The sequence below is a fragment of the Capsicum annuum genome, chromosome 12 (genome assembly GCF_002878395.1).
Source record: "Capsicum annuum cultivar UCD-10X-F1 chromosome 12, UCD10Xv1.1, whole genome shotgun sequence".
Classification (NCBI taxonomy): Eukaryota; Viridiplantae; Streptophyta; class Magnoliopsida; order Solanales; family Solanaceae; genus Capsicum; species Capsicum annuum.
In genome coordinates, this window is record NC_061122.1 from 103,627,083 (window position 1) to 103,644,367 (window position 17,285).

The 17,285-nt window shown below is 31.3% G+C and overlaps 1 long non-coding RNA gene across 1 annotated transcript; it reads left to right on the forward strand.

The window, feature by feature from the left end:
* The first annotated feature begins 9,978 nt into the window (after positions 1-9,978).
* Positions 9,979-17,171, forward strand: LOC107849758. The gene is made up of 2 exons (XR_001668264.2): positions 9,979-10,398; positions 16,522-17,171. It is a non-coding gene; the product is annotated as an uncharacterized LOC107849758 (long non-coding RNA).
* Positions 17,172-17,285: the final 114 nt, after the last annotated feature.

Here is a 17,285-nt window from a genome sequence, read left to right on the forward strand (position 1 = left end):
TGTTCATTCTTGTAATATTGACTATGATATTGGACATATTCTTTTAAGCTTATGTGATGCAAACCGTGCTACTAGTTTTGCTCAAGGTAATCATATGCTTGGAAAACTTTTGAATAAAGGTGTGCTTTCTCTTAAGATAAGACTTCTAGGCCACAACTATTTAGGCTTGGATGATAGCCTAGTAAAAGGATTGGTTAATCTTGGCTTTTACCCTTGGTTACACCATCCCTTTGATCCCGAAACACTAGTGAGTTGGATGCTTATCTTTATTTGATGATTATCTTATCCCTATCCTTTGTAATTTTAAAACTACGTGTTTCATGGTAAAAATAAAGGATTTATGGTTGAATTTTAAAAGTGTACCCCCTCGGCAAGATGTCTTCACACTAGATTCCTTTCTACACTACCTCTTTACCTATGATGATAACCATGTTAATTTTGAATTTATATTGCGTTAGGAAGTTTGGTGGCTGGTTTTCTTATTTGAATGATGGTGATATGTGGTTGAGCTGGATCTTAAGACCAATTGTGGCACTATATATGATGAGGTCCTTTGTAGAGGTAATGAAACAAATGTATCTTATGGTTCCTAAGATGAAGGTAGTCTTACCTTTTGGGTATAGTAAAGCCATTAAGACCATTGTAGTTTCCTTATCTCTTGATATTTGCCAAAGCCAATTCCTTTGTGCCATTCATGCTAAGCTTTTCAAGTCACACACAAAGAACCCATGGGTATATTCCAAACCAACCTTGGGTTGATGACATATGTGATAGTTTCAGATTGCAATCCTCTTTCCTTGATATTTATCTTAGTCATGTCCTTTGTGATTCTTGTGGTATGTGTTTCATGATCATAACGAAGGATTGTTGGTTGTATTACAAAAGTGTACCCCCTTGGCATGTATATATAATTTGTGGTACTAATACTAACCCTCCTACCATGAGGATTGTGAGCTTATTTTCCCTCTCTTTGATTTTGCAAGGTGCAAATTTGAGGACAAATTCCTTTCAAGGTGGAGAGGATGATACAAGCATGAGGATCAAAAGGATTATAAGTTTTTGTTGAAGTTCCACGTTTCGGATTTACAAAGGAATTAAAGACCTTTTGAAGCCTTTTTTAAAGACTTGTCCAATCTCTAGAACTACAAAGACTACAAGGCGCATTTATGAAAATGGACGCGGTTTAGCATGTCTTAAGTTTATCCAAGGGAGTGTATGTATTAAAGTGTGAAGACATGCCTTGAATGTCTTAAAAACACTACAAGTTATCCCCATTTATATACTCCAAACCCACCCCCTTCATTAAGGGTAAATATGTCATTTTCCATCTCTTTTGTAATAGACTATAAGTAGGAATCCCTTAGTATTATTTTCTTAGTTAGCTTATTTTGAATGAAAATTTTAACATTGAAACACTATTTTCCTCTTAAGAAGAGAGTAGACCACCAACTTTGAACATCACAAGTGAAAGGTTCCACTTGTGTTGTGAAACGGCTAGAAATATGAGTGCTTGAGTGAACCGAGTTCCTCTTGTGTTCGCGTAAGAACTTGGTTCTTGTTAATGTGATTTGTAGAGGTTTTAGAGTTTGATACACTCTTTTGTTGCTACATTTTGTATTCTCTTTATGTCAATTTATCTATCTTCTTTATTTTTCAAGTTTGTGTTTGTTATTTTCGCTTGGTGTTTTGTATGTATGGCCTATTTTTGCGAGATTGCGGACTATTTTGTGATCATTTAGATACCTTTAGTATCAAGGGGTGCGACTTCTGGATTTCAAAAATGGAGGAGTAGTTGTGCATGAGACAGCAAAATCCTCCTTATGTGCTGAAGTGAAGGAAAAGCAGGTCGAGGACCCCATTTTGATTCAAATCAAGAAAGATGTGGGTCAGCAAAAAGTGATTTCATTTGAAATTGGCGGTGATGGGATTTTGAGATATCAAGGTAGGTTATGTGTGCCAGATGTGGATGGTTTATAGAAAATAATTCTTGGCGAAGTTCACACTTTGAAATATGTTGTTCACCCAGGCTCTACTAAAATGTACCATGATCTTAAAGCTATATATTAGTGGAATAATATGAAACGTGATGTGGCTGATTTTGTCTGTAAGCATTTGAATTGCCAACAAGTTAAAGTGGAACATTTAATACCAGGTGGTACTTCCCAAGAGATAGCTTTGCCTTTGTGAAAATGGGAGATGATCAGTATGGACTTCATCACAGGACTTTCGAGGTCCCTAAACCAGTATGATTCTATTTGGGTAATTATAGATCGGATGACCAAGTTAGCACACTTTTTGCTTGTGAGGACTAACTACTCGGGAGATGATTATGCCAGGCTGTACATTGAGGAATAGTTTATTTGCATAGGGCACCAGTATCCCTTATATCCAATCGAGATATGCAATTCTCTTTACAGTTTTAGAGATTGCTTTAGAGGGTTTTAGGTACCCAAGTGAACCTGAGTACTGCATTCCACCCTCAGACGGATGGGCAAGCTGAGCGCACCATTCAGACCCTTGAGGACATGTTGAGGGCTTGTGTAATTTACTTTAAAGGTAGTTAGGTAGATCATTTTCCATTGATATTGTTTGCCTACAATAATAGCTACCATGCCAGCATTAAGATGGCCCCTTTTGAGGTATTTTATGGGATTAGATATAGATCACCGATTGGGTGGTACAAATTAGGTGAAATGAGGTTATTTTGGCCTGATCTTGTTCATCAGGAAATGGAGAAGGTGAAAATCATTAGAGAATGACTCAAGACAGCCTAGAGTCGCCAAAAATCCTACGTCGATGTTAGAAGAAGAAAGCTAAAATTTGAGGTTGGTGATTGGGTGTTTCTAAAATTCTCCCATATGAAGAGAGTCATGCAATACGGGAAGAAAAGAAAGTTGAGTCCTCTCTATATAGGACCATATCAGATTCTGAAGAATAGGTGGGGTCGATTATGAGTTGGAGTTACCCGCAAATATGGCTTCTATTTATCCCGTATTTCATGTGTCCATGTTAAAAAAGTATATTGGAGACCATTCCCTAGTGTTGCCTGTAGAGGAAATCAAAGTGACAGATTCTTTGTCATATGAAGAAGAGCCTATTGCAATCTTGGATCGCCAAGTTCAAAAGTTGAGGAGTAAAGAAATAACTTCAGTCAAGGTGTTGTGGAAGAATCAAAAGTGGAGAAAGCTACTTGGGAGTCAGAAGATAACATGAGAAGTAGGTACCCAGGCCTCTTTGAGATAGTGAGTGATGACATAGAAGGTATCACTTATTTACTCTCTCTTTATACTCTTTCTTTGTATGTTTGAAATCGTGCTTGTCTGTTATCTAAGCCATCATTCGAGGACGAATGATCCCAAGAGGGGGGATAATGTGATACCCCATAGTTTTCTCGACTTGATATCACTTTGTAGTATTCTTGGAGGGTCAATCTTCTGAAAAATTTTCTAAGTGTCAAAAGGACTTAAGTCACATTTTGAACCCCTAACCTTTGATGATTTTATTTTTGACCTTCCCGACCTTGGAAAGTTAATTTTTAAGTTGTTTCATGTTCAGGGGAGAAAAAGGGATGTGTCGGAAAAGTTTTGTATTTTTTGGATAGCATTAGAGGTGTGTTTGGACATTGGAAATAGTGAATCGACACGAAGTCGATGTGCCGCATCGATGGTCGCATCGATGAAGCAATGAATCAATGTGATACCGATGCGTCATGTTGGTTTGCACATCGGCGCCCAGTTTGCAAATTTATTTTAAACAACTGGCCTTGGGAAGGGCAATTCAATCATTTTCCTTCATCATAACTCTGCCATAATACTAAATTAAAGAGTGTTTAGGGAAAAATATCATCAGAAACTACTTTTATCATCTTAAATCAAAACCCTAGTCCCTCCCCAATAAATCAAGAGTCCTCTTGGAAGCCAAGGATTTCAAGAACTTAAGTGTGATTCGGATTCCACTCTTCCTTTTAAGTAATCTAAGGTATATGGGGTTTTCCTAAAACTTCTTAGGAATAGAGAAATTGTTCAATAACTTTTAACATTGTGAAATCAAGAATTTTGAAGGTGTTTTAGGATTTATATTACAATGTTACTTTATGAATTCTTTAATGACATTATTGTTTTGGTCTTGAGGCATTTCCCCCAAATTGAATTGAAATCTTATATATATATATATGTGTGTGTGTGTGTGTGTGTGTGTGTGTGTGTGTGTGTGTGTGGTAAAAGTTGATAATTGAATTGAGAGCATAACTATTTACGCTCCCTCTCATGTTGTAATACCTCTTGATTTTTAGAATATTATTTAGAAGCATGGTATTAATGTTCCTGACTATTGTTAAATGATTTAAGATTTGATTTAAATTGATGAGAAGGGGGTTTTATATTTTGATAAATGTTGAAGAAATATAATGAAAGAATTGCATGATTTGTCAAAAATACATGACCACCATATGTTTGTTGAAATGATTGGAAGAAATGATCTTTGCGTAATTTGATAAATGTATTGAATAATGAATCTTCTTGAATTGTTTGAAATATGGTGGTCTAACCTTATATTTTAAAGAGAAAACTGTGATATTATTTTTATGGCTCAGAAATTACGACTTGCAAGGCTTGGTATGACGATACCAATACGGACAATGCCATAACAGACACAGAATAAAATAGAAGCAGATTTTACTCAGACTTATATATCTTGAATTCAGAAAGATACATGTTTAGAAAAGGCTAAAATTGAGAATAAAGAGACGTTAGGTTGTTCCCCGAATAAGGCACGAGTTCAGATAACTCATTTTTCAAAACTGTGTTTTGCCTATATGGGTTATTACATCCCCTAGAGGGATTTTATGCTGGCCTAGTGCCCTATGGCGTATCAGACTTAGACACTCCAACCCTTGCGATAAACTCGGGTTGGGAGCTTCCCCGCCGAGTCAATGGCGGATTCCATATAGCCCTTGGAATGTTAGACTTGTAGGGGAATGCCACCTAACTCAGAAGTAATACAAATATCAGAATTGCATTGATTAGAATGTTTTATGATTTTTAAAGAATTGCCTATGTGTTTTGGACCTATATCATGCATGATGTTTCATGACCTGCTCTCATTTATTTTATATATATAAATACATTATTTTGGATTCCTTTGCGTACCAGTACAATTGTATTAACCCCCTATATTTCAGGGTCTAAGGCTCAGTCTAGAGGTCCTGCTAAGCCGTAAACTTGTTCCGACAGAAGAGAAGTGTGTGCAGTTGGTGAGCCTTCTTTATTTCGAAAGGCCTATTTCTTTTCAGTCAGTTGTTATTTTATTTGGTTTAGGTCCACTAGGGGCCTTGTCCCAGATTTAGACAAGTTATTGACGTCTTATGTAGTAGAGATTTCCCAGATTGAGAAAGATGTTGATTAGATGTTGAAAAACTTATTTTCCATATTGTCGAACATATTTTAAATTTATGACCATAATTCTGTTTATTATAATTCTATATCTTTTATTTATTTTTCTAGTATTGTGCATGATTACCAGATGTAGAAGGGCATTCGGGCCTCCATGGTTTGGGGTGCTTATCACGGCCAAGGCCTCGGCTCGGGTCATGACAAGTATTCAGTTTTTAGATGTTATTTCAGTACTATATTTATCAGTATTTAGATTATGAACCTTATGTCACTTCACCCTAATTTTTCATATTATTTTAGTATTATTTTGCAGTGTTCACAGCAGGTACCAATCATGGGTTAGCTTGTGGTCCTTTGGGGTCGTGAGCACCGTATGACGTTCGGGGTGCAGACTCGAGGCGTTACAGGTAATGTGAGCGTTTTCTCCTTAATCCATGTAATGAGCATTGTCTCCACCATTTTGATTATTTAATTTGAGCGTAGAAAGTGCATAAGTCAGATCTTCTGGTGCTTGAAAGGAAAAGTCCCACCTGTAAAAGCATTTCATTGTAGTATGATTGTTTCTTCCACATACTTTTCATATTGATGATCCTACCTTTCCCTGCCCTTTTTGAGCATATCCATATCGTTGATTATGCTTCCTAATATGTTGGTTGTTGTTGTGTCCAATAAATTTAAGCATTTTTCCTCTTGAGCTATAGATACCTCTCTTAGTAGTAAAGTTTTCTCTCTCTCTCTCCCTCTCTATTGTTGTATGTTTTCTTTATATCTTTATTTTCCATGTATTTGTCTATATTTATTTTTATCTGTTTTTCTAGTAACTGTATGTTTCTTATATCTTTTTCTAAAAATTCTATGTAACTTATCATCGTAAATATTTGTAAGAGTAGTTAGGTAAATATGGTATATAATTTACTCTAGTCATGTAATATTTACCAAAAGCTTTTTCTAATATGATTTTTCTTATATCTGCTACTTTTATATCTCTAAGTGCATACAAAACAAGTATTTTGAATTTATCTACCATCACATCAGATAAATAATCATTCATTTTCATAAAATTGCTTTTTTCAAAATATTCCCTTTCAAAGCCCCTTAAGGTAGTGACTAGATTGTTTAATTTTGGATAAAGTACCTTTCCAACCACCACAATCCTAAAACTTTTATACTTAGGACCTTGACCTCTAGCAAAGTTACTTACCTTGCTATCATCATCCACAGGTTTGTGTATAGTAGCTAAACCATCACAAATGCTCTTGAGTTCTTTCAAAAACTCATCAATAGTCCTGCTGTCAAGTTAAATGGTTTGAAGTTATTGCTTCAATTGGAATTTCTTATCTTTAGTTTCCTGTAGATAAGTGTCTTCTATACATTCCCATATATGTGTGGCAGTCATGCACAACATAATGAGATGCATACTTTCTTCTGACATATTTCATCTAGGTTCTCAATAAAACATCTTTCTCATCCCTTTCCTCAGCCGATTCACTAATTTTGTCATTGTTTTTGCTGGTGCTTTTGTCACTGCTTTCACTGGTACTTTCAACATCAATGCCTTTTGGTTTATCCTCGATAAGATAGTCCAATCTCATCACTTAAATAAGTTGCATAATTTATGTTCTCCATATCAAATAGTCAGAAGGTTTTAGTTACATAGGATATGAAGAAATAAGGTGATGAAGAGAGGTTGTTGAGAAGGAGTAGGAAGATTTTGAAGCCATGTGTTTGTATGTTGTAGAGAAATTGGAAATAAGGTAAGTAACAGAATAGCTTCAAAAGCCAGGATAGCATGAAGAATTATACACGCAGAACGTAATATAGGGAAAGGTTGGATATTATATTGATGCTTTAACAAGTACACAAACGATTTTATATATACAGATAATAGTTTCTATACTTCAGCTATACTAATCATAAGAACGTCAGCTTGTACAAGAGTCTCACTCCTACTGTACTACTTCTACAGAGTTGAGACTTTTTTAGGATTTTTATCCTTATCACTATCTATATTATCTTTAACAATATATACTTCATTTATAAAATGTGAATTGGGGGACATGATCGTACTCATTCTTGATGCACTTCACCCGATCAAGATACTGATCCCTCTTCTCTCTAGCTTGGCTAACCTATATAACTTCTTATTGAAATTCAAGAGAGGGTGAATTGAAAACTTTTTCTGAGTTGACTGATCTGCCTTGACAGTCAACTCACCTGCAGGTTAGTATACTAAATAAAACCAAATAAAACTGAAAGAATAAATAAATAAGTAAGTAAGAACACAATTGTTTATCCTGGTTCGGATCACTGGTGTGATGCCTACTCCAATCCCTTTGTGTTACAAGGGCTTCCTTTAGAGATTTCAATAGGAGATTAGAATTACAGAGGGTTGTACAATTTTTAATCTTAGTTTGATATTCAGATCTTGTGACACAGCCTCAATTGGTATAACTATGCTGATACGATCTTTCTCTTTTTTTTTGTAACTATTGTAAATTGAGAATTACAAAGTTTTATGAAGACTAAAGATTAAGACACACTGAGAGTTTCTTAGGAATTTGTGTAAGTTGTCTTCCGTCTTCTATCATCTTTATATAGTCTTCATCTTTAGAAACTTCTTTGCTCTAAAAGGAAATCCCAAGGAATTTCTTCTCAATTAAGGATTTGATTGGATTCCTTGATTGAGGCCTCATATCGATAGCACGTTCGTATCAGATATATCCGTGTATTGAGGTATGTTATTTTCTTTGGTGAACCAAGGATCCATATCTCTACATTTTCATATAATTGATACGATCCTTTTCCTTATTTGAAAGTCCTAACATCCCGCCATAATCCTGATTTATGCTTCATGACTTGCTCCTTCAATATACATATTTCTGGTTCCATATCTTAGGGATATTTTTCATGCGTTGATTTGATTCCTTCCATATGTTCTCTCTTCCATGCTTTGATTTAATTCCTTCCATATGTAGTCATGATCTCCGCGGATTACATTTGACCCTGAAATCTTTCAGACTTGGACCTGCATATTTATTTTGTTAGTTTGACATTATTAAAACATTAAGTTATTTTTATGAGTCTAATACTTATCCCACCTTTAACCTCAAATATTTGGAGTAATTTTCATGGATAGTTACTCATGTTTTAAAAATTACCTGCAAATATCACTTTTGTTTCTTTTAGGATAAAAATACCACTCAACTATTCCTATTTTCCTCAAAATATACTTGACACTTCAAAAATATTTCTTCTCTCCTAGTTGGCATGCTATGTCATTAAAATTTCTTATATATATATATATATATATATTAAATAGATCTATTTAATTTATCAAATTTATTTAACTAAATTTTATCCATTTTTTAAAAAATAAATACACATGATATATTTATCATTGAGGAATTATTTAATTATGTACTTTAAATTTTATATCTATTTTTTTCTTAAAAAATAGAATACAAATTATATTTATTTTTTATTCGATACGAGAAAAATTATTATATCATGTGATAAAAATATTAGATAATCACACAACTTAAACGAAAATAATTTTTGTGGTCTAAGTGTACACATAAAGCTAAAGGTTTGAATTATTTTATTTAATACTTTTCAAAGTTTTTCTAATTTATTTAATTCACCGCTTAATAATATTTTTAAAACTCAAGGTATTTATATGAATTGGTACTAATTTAATATCTTTTGGTTGTTTATTTCATATACTAAAGATTCTTAAAATGTAAAAGAAATAAAAAGATGGCTTTCAGATTTTCATATACGTACTAAATGTACTATTTCTGAAGGAAAGAAAAGTTATTTAGTCATGAAACAAATTAAATTTTTAAAAAAAATTAACAAAATGATCTAATATTACAAATGAATCTTTAAAATAGTACCCAACCAATTATCGCTTACTTTTTGTGGGTTTAGGATAAGGAAAGGATATAATTGGTGTCTAATCATATAATAAGATAAAATATGGTGTAATAGAAACAAAAAATAATATAAAAAAATAAATTAAAAATAATGAATTTTTGTTTTCTAAAGTTTTTTGCCTATATTAATTTTGCAGATTTACTTGATTTTTTAATAAAATTTACTTGGGGAAAATCTGCAAGAATTCATTTTTTATTATCTTTTTATCTAAAAGATCTTACTTAAAATTTTGCAGGCTAGTATGCAAATTAAATTTTTCAAATGATAATTACTTTTATGATTTTTTTAAACAAATTTTGTTTGAGAAAAAAAAAAACTTAGATTTTCTCCTTCAAATTGTGTTTGATAGAAAAATTTATAGGTTTTTCATCGAATTAGTTTCATTAAAAAACTTGTAGAGAATTAGGTTACCGATAATTTTTTTGAAAATTTTAATTTTTTTATTTTACGTAATTTAGATTTTTCTTGTAGTTTATAAGACATGGATTTAAATAAATGAATTTAAAGAATTAAACAGGTTTATTGTTAAGACAATAAGATTTTAACAATATGATATGTCAAATAGGAGAGAAGAAGGTTTTAATATGTCAAATATCTTTTGAGAACAATAAAAATAATTAGATGATATTTTTATTCTAAAAGAAACAAAAATGATATTCATTGATAATTATCAAAATTTGGGGTACTATTTATGAAAATTACTCCAAATATTTGTATAAGCTTTGAAAGGTTGTTGTTTTATCTGCAGTAACGGTTAGCTCATCCTCCTTGCTATTATTTCAATCCTCATCTTCATCTGTACTCTCTACCATCTCCGTGTAATCCCACCTTCTGTACTGATTGGGGTAGATGGGCACACGAATTGAGGTTGATTGTTGAACTTTCAAGGATATTATGACTATCTGTAGCTGTAAAACGGTATACTCAGACGAGGCTTCTTTGGGATGGCCAATCTCGTGCCAATGCTATAGGGGTTGGGATTCGAGGCTCCTCGTGTTACATCGAGAATGACTTTCTTCATTCTCACAAGTTGCTTGTAAAGCTCTAGAGTTCGGCTTTGACAAGTGCCATGGTATGATTTGTGTTTTTTTTTATTGCACGTTAATAAACTGGAAGCAATAAATTTTTGATCACTGGCTAGTAGAAGATCACCTGAACGATTGTGCATCCTTTATTTTTTAGTTTTAAATTAAATAGGCATTTGGTCATAAAAATTATTTTTTTTTAATTTTATTTTAAATATTTGAAATTATGTTTAGCCATATCTTTTTAAAAAGACTTTTAGAATTTAAAATACTTATATATAACTAAAAAGTGGAAAAAATGAGATGAGAAAAAGTGAAATAGGTATTTTGATATTTTCACTTGTATTTAAAATTTTTATGGTCAAACAATATTTTTTGAATAAAATAAAGTAATTTTTTAAAATATAGTGAAAAATTCTTATGACCAAATAGACTTAATATTAATATTATAAAGCACAAGTTATCTTTATAGTCCTTAGCAGTAAATACAAGTAATAATACTCTATTCGATTCAAACTAAATACTTTTTCTAAAAAATATTTAATTAACATTAATTAAAGGATAATTATCAACATAACTCTTTTGCTTTTTTCCTATGAAATGTTGTCAATAATTTATTTTATAAAAATCTAATAACGAAAAAGTTTAATTAATTCTTCTTAAAACTACAGATGATATAAAAAACAATTAAAAAGAAAAGTAACATCGAAATTTTTTCTAATGAATACAACATAACTCTTTTTCTTTTTTCCTATGAAATGTTGTCAATAATTTATTTTATAAAAATCTAAGAACCAAAAAGTTTAACTAATTCTTCTTAAAACTACAGATGATATAAAAAACAATTAAAAAGAAAAGTAACATCGAAATTTTTTCTAATGAATACATCTTTTGATTCTAAAAAGCTTAGATCATAGAAAAAAGTAGTATGAGAAATTTATTTAATTTACAGTGCTACTCTATTTGTCGAATAATAGTTATTCATTGTTTTTTTATTCACACATATTAAGAAATCATGAATAAGAACACAAATTTTACTTATTTACTCCTTAGGAAATTTTTTAAATCTTTACAAACAAGTATTCACACTTTCAAAAAGAATTAATTATAAGCGTAATATTGAAAAAGTTGATTAATCCCCTCTTGATCTAGTAAGTTGGACAACTACTCAATCCATCTAACAATACATATTCACTATTGCTTTATCATACACCTTAATAAACAATAAATAATAGGAGTAATTTTGCTATTCTCTCCGGTTCCTTTTACTTGACCTATTTTGATTTGACATATTCATTAAAAAAATATTAATTATAGGAGTATTTCATAAAATTAACCTTACTTATGATGTTTTGAAATTTAGATCCAAATATTACTCTTTCTTTAATTATTTAATATTGAGGATAACATAAAAAAAGAAGTAATAAAACACTCTTATTTCGTGAAAATAGACAAGTAAATTGGAACATTTACATTTGGTGTAGGAACCAAATAAAATAAAATAAAGGGAATATATCACCTTTTAAACATAACAAATTTAATATTTTTAAAATGCATTGGATAATGAATACAGTAATATTTAATACCAGTGATAAAATAAGAACAAATGGATAAAATATTCATTATTTTTTAAAATAAATAAGTATTATTAGATATTTATTTTTAATAATATGGATAAATAAAAATAAAGGGAGAAAGTATGATGGAATAATTATTTTTTGTAAAGTGAACAGATAATGTATGCATTAACTTTGTGCATTATATATGGATCAATGTGAAAAAAAAAAAGTAAATACATAATTACACTATTGATCTTGTTCAAAATTTTTAAAAAGACACCTACACTTTAACTTCGATCTACCTACAAATCTTCTTTATTTCGATGCAAATACACCATTTTAACTCTCTATATGTATACACGCGCCACAAGCATAGGAAAAGGCAAAGATTGACTTTTTGACCAATTAGAAGTTGTCACGTGTAAATAATTTAATATATAATTTATATTTTTTAAAAAATTAATGTTTATTTATTTTTTAAAATTATCTCGTAACCCCCTCCCCACTCCCGCAACTCCACACATCCATCATTTTCTTTTTTCCCAACTTCTTCTTCATCACTATAACTTAACAACAGCATCAACTACAACAACAACAACAACATCAATTACAACAATAACAATATCAATTACAACAACAACAACATCAATTAAAGCAACAACAACAACATCATCATCACCATAATTTTAAAAAGGAAATCTGATGTACAACCTTCATTTTAATGGAGCTTTAAGTTTCATTTTAATAGAGAAAACTGAACGAAAATGGGGGAAGGAGGTATTGGACGGGGTAGGAGTGGGGAGGTAGGGTGGGGTCATAAATAAAAATGGAGCTTAAAGCTCCATTAAAATGGAGATTGTATAGGAGCTTTAAGCTCCATTTTAATAGAGGAAAATGGACGCGGGGGTAGAGAGAGTTGTTGACCTGGACGCGTGGGGGGAGGGGGGAGCTATTGGACGTGGGGTGAGGTGGGGGAAGAGAGGGGTGATAAATTAAATAAAAAGAAAAAAATTTATTAAAAAAAATAAAATATGAAATTAAAAATATTTAACACGTGGCAGCACCTGATTGGTGTGTGCATCTATTCTCTTTATTGTGACTGAGATTCAATGAAAAATGATATATTTGCAATGAAATAAAGAAGAATCGTGGGGTAATAGATCGAAGTTAAAGTTTAGGTGTCTTTTTGCAAAACTTGAACAAGATCAGTGGTGTAATTATGTATTTACTCATGAAAAAATAATGCAAGCCATTATTTATAGACTATATTGTGTATTATGTTATGCATAACTAATACATGAAAAATCATAATATTAGCAATGCAAGGGACTCTAATGCATGCATTAGCACGAATAATGACACAATAACCTCTTAAAATCTTTCCACATCATTTACATTATATTTTTGGAAGGTATTTTTATAATATATTTTTTATTTAAAATGAAAAAGGGTCAAAACTACGCCTGAACTATTTGAAATGGAGCAAAAATATCGTTCATTTAATTTCGGCTCAAAATTATCCCTCTATTTATTTTTTGGCCCACAAATACCCCTTTCTTTAATGGAGTGTCACCAAACACACCACGCAAAAAAAAATTGACACATGGTCAGTCCACTTTAGATCCCAGTTATGGAAAACGATCAAAACTACCTCTAAACTTTTTGAAATTGTGCAAAGATACTCTTCTTTTATTTCTTTTTACTAAAAAATATCCCTTTATTTGTTTTTTGGCTTACAAATACTCCTCACTTCAATGAAGTGCCACCAAGCACACCACGTGAATTTTTTTTATCACATGACTAGTGTACATGAGCATCCCATTTAATACCTAACTGACTCAGTTAACCATCCAACTTAACAACCTATTTAATACTTATACTCGATCCATCGTCACATAAACTCTCTTAAAAGAAATCGATTCATACTAGTAGTATTAAGGGAAAAGAAAGTCCTAAGTACATGGCTTGAATTCTCTCATATTCTTTGACATGATAGAGACGGGTCAAGTTTTAACCTATGCACTAATGGCTTTCTTTTTCCTCAGAATTTTTAATTTGTATCGATTTTTTCAAGAGAGGTAAAGTGAAATGAAGGGTTAATTTATCATTACCCTTTAATTACTTAAGAAGACAGGTTGAATTTTGTGAAGATGGGTCGAGTACGGACATTAAATGGGCTATTAAGTTGGATATTTAAGTGGATTGATTGGGTATTAAATGAGATGTTGGCGTGGACTGGCCATGTGACTATATTTTTCTGGATAGTGTGCTTGGTGACACTCTGTTAAGTGGGGGATATTAATGTGTCAAAAAATCAATGAAGGGGTATTTTTAAGCCAAGAAATAAATAGAGGATAATTTTTAGCCAAAAAAATAAATGAAGGTTATTATTGCTCCAATTCGGATAGTTCAAGGATAGTTTTCGTCCTTTTCCGTAAATAAGATGCTGGCGTGGATTGGTCATTTGATAATTTTTTTCAGTTGATGTGTTTGATGGCACTCCATTAAGACGAGGAAAATTTTATAGCTAAAAAATAAATGCAAAAAAATTTAAGGCAGAAAACAAAAATGGGGTATTTTTGCTCCATTTTATACAGTTCAAAAATATTTTTATCCTTTTTTATATTTAAAAATATGAAATGCAAGTTATTTTTAACACACCACATCAAACAATACATAAGAAATAATTTTAATATAACTAATGCAAACATAACAAATATTAATATGACTAATACAAGCATCACTAATATATCATATTTTACACTATATTTATACACTCTATCAATGATATCAAAAAGGAATAAACAAAATTATTCTAATAATAAAGTCCCCTTTACTTTTAATTTGAAGATTGTAAATTTGAATCACAACCAAAAACAAAAGAGTGGAATCTCTACATATGGGGTAAAAAATTTCTATCTATTATATAGAAAGGTGAGTGATTGAACGACCAAGGGCATATATTCATTACTCCCTTCGTCCCATTTTACTCGTCCCAAATTGGCTAAGTTGATGTCCCATTTTACTTATCAACATAAGACAAACTTTTCTTTCCATGTTTTACCCTTTGCATTTATTACCTTTTCTTTAAATTAAAATATAAACATCATTTAATATGGGTACTTTGGTAAACTAGCCATGTTATTTACTTTTTTTTATTGTGTCATCTTAATTTGAGACAAGTAAAATGGGACGGTGGGAGTAGTAAATAGAACGTATAGGGGCAAACAAGTAATTTCAGTTACCAATTATAACACCAAATAATTCTAGAATCTCCTATTTTCTCTCTTATTGAATAAGCAGCTCTGATGTTCATCGAGCACCACCATTGTCCATCCGAATCCACAAATAAAATTTTGACAATATACTAGACTGCCACTGTCTTAAATTGAACCAACGTCTTCTATGTTTAATATTGTGAAATGATAGGTTGTCAGTGGTTCTTCACTTTCATTTTTTGCAACAAAGTTGATGTATGTGTTTGTTTTGTGTCTGAAGCATAGTGTTCAGTTAAAGGAGTTTTGATGTGTCTGTATTTGATCCTCTACTTATAGATATCCATTTTTTTTGGTTAGTTGAGATATCATCTAATACAATTGCTTAATGAAGATATTTGAAAGAACTATGTGAAAATGTACTTCTTTCATCTAGGGGCTTAAGAATAATTCACTTTCAACCATTAGAAAGTGTTGTGAAGATGTTTATAGTAGTAGGCTACATTACAAATTGTGTAATAAGCTCAATAGGTCTGAGTTATCTTTTTTCTTGTTATCTGACTTCTGACCATTCTTCTCAAGCTCTTTCGCTCTCTCATTTTCTTTCGAAATCAACACTTGAAGTTCTACCTGACAATATTTTACAACCCCAAATTCAAACTGCGACTAACAAATACCTTACATTTAAATTAGTGTTATCGATTTAGTACTAGAATTTTGGGTTGATAATTTTTATTTTTTTCAGAGTCAAAAAGAAGAGCCATAGAGCTACAAAACACATTTAATACACTGTATACTCATTCAGACAACATAGTTCATACTCAAGACATTGTGGCTACATGATTTTTAACACACTATTGATGCTTGGTAGGTTTGACAACTCATACTTTGTAGTTGTGGTGAATTTATTTCACTGTATCTTTGTTTGTGTACCCATTTTGGGAAATGGGTATTTGATCAGTATTTCTTTTTGACTACTCTTTTTTATGATTTCTTGAATTGTGTATATCCAATTGTTTGTGTTTTGTTGAAATTTTCCTTTACAGTTGTAAGCACATTCTCGACAAATTAAAATTTCTTGTAGAACAACAACGGTGAAGAAATAGATAATTATACTGATGCATCCAAGGTGATTGGCAATAAGCCATAAACAAATCTATTGACAATTGCTCTAATGCACCCAAGGTACTTGACAATAAGCCATAAACAAACAATTTTGGATTTCATAGACACATAATTGCTTCAATATTTTGATTCTTATGCTTATCGTCCCAAGTTTTTTTTCATCTCTTCCTTATTTGTTATTGCCTAACACTTCTGTTAGTCTTCTTGTCTGATATCCAGAATAATTATATGCCAGAGATAATTGAATACAATTTTTATTACTCTTTTTCAGGTGTTCTATCCTAAGTATCTGTTACTGAGAAATTTGAAAGGTATGTTATTTACTTCTAAAATATTGCTCTATAGATATAATTTCTTAAAAGATAATTGTCTATTTTTCTACTAAATTTTTCAACTTGAAATCAATAAGTAAATACTTTGGCGATAAGATTTGAGATCCATAAGATGATACCTATAGTCCTAGTTATTGTTATATTTTATTGGGGGCTTGTATGATCATTATTGATGGTATTCTGATGCTTGTAATAGATAATCTAATAACAATTATTTTTTATGCACTCTTTTAGGAAGAGAGAGAAAAGAATTTTTTTTTTCATATTGTCTCTTAATTAATTAAAAAAAGATGATAATTCTTCTATTTTGAAGGTAATATATATTGATTAACTGTATTACATGAAAAAAAATTACTGTAGTTATTACATTTGGATGCAGTAGCTATGTATGTGAACTCTTCAAATCGGATGATGAAGAGGTACTCTCTTTTTTAATATATATTGGTATGCTTTTTCTTTCACTTTTCGCCAAATCTTCTTCTAATCTCTTGGCTATTCTTCTGCCTTCTTTCAGAGATTATACTTTCAGTTTTTTTTTTCATTTTTTTGGTATGCTACAATTAATTATAGGTACCTTTTTCAGTTTATTCACAAATTTCTTTCACATCTTGTTCAACTTTTCAATTCATGGTTGAAAATAAAGGTTGATATAGTACTTTTTTATTTCTAAATTTTGGATGACTTGATAATTTTGCTGGCCAAC